Source organism: Apodemus sylvaticus, chromosome X (assembly GCF_947179515.1).
Source record: "Apodemus sylvaticus chromosome X, mApoSyl1.1, whole genome shotgun sequence".
Classification (NCBI taxonomy): Eukaryota; Metazoa; Chordata; class Mammalia; order Rodentia; family Muridae; genus Apodemus; species Apodemus sylvaticus.
This window is the reverse complement of record NC_067495.1, coordinates 97,539,502-97,543,846: the sequence shown is the minus strand read 5'-3', so window position 1 is coordinate 97,543,846 and position 4,345 is coordinate 97,539,502. Positions and strand designations below refer to the sequence as shown.

The following is a 4,345-nucleotide window of genomic DNA, read 5'->3' as shown; positions in this document are numbered from 1 at the left end:
TCTCAGTGTGTACCTTTGCTTGTGATTATGTGTCTCTTTGTGTACAGATGAAAGCCAGAAGAGGGCTTTGGGTGATATTCATTATCACTTACTTTCTCTTTATTCTTACATATGACTTCTGCCTGTACATAGTGTTTGCATAACAAATTCGAACTGTATGCCATTGGGATAATTCTTTTGAAGAAGAGAGGATTGTGTTAATGCTGTAAAATATACAGTACTTACTGTGAAAAGTCTTTGTTGATACCATTTGAAAGTATATTTTTAATACTCTAACTTCTTTATAGTCCTAAGCTTGTATTTGTGAGGAGTCTAACTGAGGAGTTGCTTGGAGTTGTCCAGTTCTTGGAAAGATTTCTAGGCCGAGTCTCCTGAAGTGCCAATATGAAGCCTGTGATGGAGTCAGTCTGTCTCAGTTTAATATTTTTATAAGCATATTACAAACCTTTATTGATAAAATTAAATTAAATATCTGTTTACTGCATTAAAAAAAGAAATCAAAGTATAACTATTTGCAGATGATATGAGAGCATATATAATCGGCCTGCAAAATTCCACCAGAGAAGTACGACCATTGATAAACAACATCAGCAAAGTGACAGGATATAAAATTAAAGCACACAAATCAGTAGTCTTCATTTATACAAATGACAAACTGCCAGGGAAAGAAATGAAAGAAATTAGGGAAGCAACATCCTTCACAATAGACACAAATAGCAATAGGTATCTCGGTGTAACTCTAACCAAGCAAGTGAAAGATCTGTATGACAGAACTTCACATCCCTGAGAAAAGAAGTTGAAGAAGACCTCAGAAAATCCCCCATGCTCATGGAATGGCAATATTAACATAACGAAAATGGCCATCTTACCAAAGGAAATATGTAGATTCAATCTAATCCCCATCAAAATACCAACAGAATTCTTCACAGACATGGGAAGATCAATTCTCCACTCCTTATGGATAGACAAAATATCAAGAATATCCACAACAATTCGCAACAATGAAAGAATTTCTGGGGAAATCACCATCGCTGACCTCAAGCTGTACTACAAAGTAATAGTAATAAAGACCTAGGGGGTTATGGGTGCAAAGATACACAATTCAATCAATGGAATAGAATCAAAGACCCAGAAGTTATCCCATATACCTATTGACACTTGAAATTTGACAAAGAACCCAAAAACATACAGGGGAAAAATAGTGGAAGCCGGCGCCATCTTGTAATGGCGAATACACGCGGCTTTCCACATCTCCCCCTTTTTAATCTTATTAAAAAATGCAAGCCACTCTGTAATGGATGAAGGTAGAGGTCGAATCCCTAGTAAGGTGAGTAAGAGCACCATGTACAGAACAAGACCCTTAGGTTCCTTCTCCCAGGGTCGTCCTGACCTGCACTCATGCCGTTTTTCCTAGGGGAGGGACACTTGGACACACAACCCTCATGCAATTTGACTTGTCTTCTAAGAGTGTCCAAAAGTCTGAACAACCCTTATGCGGTGCTTAGCCCGACAATCCATCAGAGTGAAAGGACTTACTCACTCATCCCTGTGCAATGAGTCTAACCTCTAGGGGTGCAAGAGCCGAGCAGTCCAGTGCTTGTAAGATTATTTTAACATGGATAACCAGATCTCTGGGGAGACGCCTTGATTAATAGCCGCAAGTGCTTGAGCAATCACAACCTTGTCACGTCTTTGTTGAGATCTGAGTTTGCAGAGCAGCCAAAGCATGAACACGCATCCACAGCTTAAGGCTGTGCCAAATAGACTCACCCCCCCCCCACCCACTCCTTAAAGTAATAAAAAGCTGAAGTGGTCCAGGAAGAGAGTCCCTCTGTCAGCGACAGGTCCACTCGAGTCGAATTGACAGCCAACACTGCTGCCCGCAAGGATTCGAGAGTTTCATCGAAGCCTTCAGACCAATTTCAAGGGCCAGGAGTAGTTTCTGTGGGATCCGTCCAGGTGTCATCTTCAGGTGTCAGAATTCTCCATGTCAGTTGCTCCGGCAGCCAGAATGGGTTATCTTCCCCCTGTGGGAAAACACAAACAGCTCCCCTGGATCTTATTAAAATAGGATCTGGGCCTTTCCATTGAGCAGACAACACATCTTTCCATTTGACCATTTCTTTTGGCCTGTCAGGTTCTGAACAGTGTCGGTCACCTGCAGTATGGTCATGCTCGTCCAAATTTAAAAAATTCATAGTAAAGAGTGCTACCGCTATAGCAACTCTTGGTATAGGGGGTAAGTCCTCCGCTATCCCCCTTTTTTGTTTTATTAAATAGGATTTGAGCGTACGGTGGGCTCGCTCGATAATGCCTTGTCCCTGAGGGTTATAAGGCAGACCTGTGATATGGATAACCTGCATTTGTAAGCAGAATTGTTTAAATTTTTGAGAGGTGTAAGCAGGTCCATTATCAGTTTTCAAACATTTAGGTTTCCCCCAGGCGCTCCATGCCTCCAGGCAATGTTGAATGACTTGGGAGGTTTTTTCTCCCGTCAGAGGTGTGGCATGGAGAATGCCAGAACATGTGTCTACAGACACATGAACATATTGGAGTCTCCCAAATGAGGGCAGGTGGGTGACATCCATCTGCCAGACCTGTAGGGGAGAAATCCCCCTAGGATTCATGCCCGTATGGGGGGCAGGAAGGAACTGACAGCAGTTCTGACATCGAGTAACAATGTCTCGGGCTTCTTTTCTGGTACAAAGCATCGGGGAATTTTTCTGACTCTTGCAATCCCTCTTCATGTGCCCAGGCTTTCCGCAATTAAAGCAGACGCGCCTGTCAGGGCCCCGAGGAGGGCGTTTCTGAGACTGTAAGATGGTGGCAGCTAGTCCTGCATTAGTTAGTGGGCCACCTACCTCCCGGCACACTCTGAGCCAATCTTGCAAGCCTTTGTTCTTTCGGGGAGCTATTGCTGTGCGGCATTCCTGCGTGGCCTGCTCAAAGATGAGTTGCTCTATAAAGGGCATGGTGGCCTCAGAGTCCCCAAAGATTCGCCCCGCCGCTTCAGTCATTCTAGCCACAAAATCAGAGAAAGGTTCTTGGATTCCCTGTATGATCTTGGTAAGCTGATTACTTCCCTCCCCTCTTTTTGAAAGAGCTTTCCATGCCCTGATTGCTGTACTTAATATCTGTTTGTATACCCCCCATGGATAGTTAGTTTGATTGGCGGCATAGTGCCCTTGCCCCGTTAGCATATCAAAAGTCCATTGCTGCTGTTTGGGTGTTAGGGAGGCAGCATTGGCCCTAGCCTGATCTTGGGCTGCCTCGTGCCACAAGGCCTTCCATTCTAGGTACTGCCCCATGCTGAGAAGCGTGGCCTTGGCCACCGTCTGCCAATCGGTGGGTGTCATGGCGTCCCCTGCCAGTTGGTCTAACTGGCCCAATGTGAAATTGGCCAAGACTTCATATTTTCTATCGGCCTCAGCCAGTTCTTTAATCCTACTATATTCCACTGGGGCATACGCCTGATCAGTGTTCTCCAGGCTTTCAAAGACGGGAAAGGACATCCAGAGCTTTCTCCTCACCCTCTCTGGTAGGAAAGAGAAGGTTCCGCGGCGTGCCTCATAAGGAGGGGGCGCCGAGGGTGACTTAGCAATGGTCATGGCAAAGTAAGGGTTCCGACTCCACCCAAACCATGAGCTATATATATATATTTACTATTATTAAAAGCTTGATTATTAACATCTCAAAAATAGCTGCTATAGTATTTGTGCTGAAGCAGGGAGAAACTTAAAGGAATAAACATGTGATCTGAGAGTACAAATTCTTTTGGATAACAATTATTAATTTTGCCTAAAAAGGGCTTGCCATGTAATAGATCAACTATCAATAATAATTAATTTGATTGCTGCTTGAAGCAAGGAACAAACGTTTTCTTGAAAATAGAGGTTTAAGACCTCCTGTGGCAAGCTTAAAATAAGGTAAATATAAGATAAAGCCAATTAATATATCCTAACAACCTTTGAAAACCATTTACCTAAAAATTTTTAAAAGTCCATAGTTAGGAGCAAAGGCCTGTAACAAACATTCTATGAACATTATACACTGAAAAATGTAAGATCCTAACTCTTATATTGAAACAGAGACAAACATTTTTTCTCACAGGACGTAAGGCTGTTAGCCATTCCTCGAGGCAAAAACTTTCTAATGAAATTGTTTTGTTGTCTCTTTAAAGTTAGAAGCAAATGCTTTTATAATTATCAGAATGTAAAGCAAAAAACCAACCCTTTAAATTTACAATAATTTTGTAGGGAGTAGACAGGCCAAATGTTAATGCCTTTATAGCCTCCTTGACCTTTCATAGATTTGAACTGCATTTTAACCCACACCTGGATAAGTC

The 4,345-nt window shown here is 42.6% G+C and overlaps 1 pseudogene; it reads right to left on the bottom strand.

The window, feature by feature from the left end:
- Positions 1 to 2,074: 2,074 nt before the first annotated feature.
- LOC127675249 (igE-binding protein-like) lies at positions 2,075 to 3,610 on the bottom strand (annotated as a pseudogene).
- Between the last annotated feature and the right edge of the window lie 735 nt (positions 3,611 to 4,345).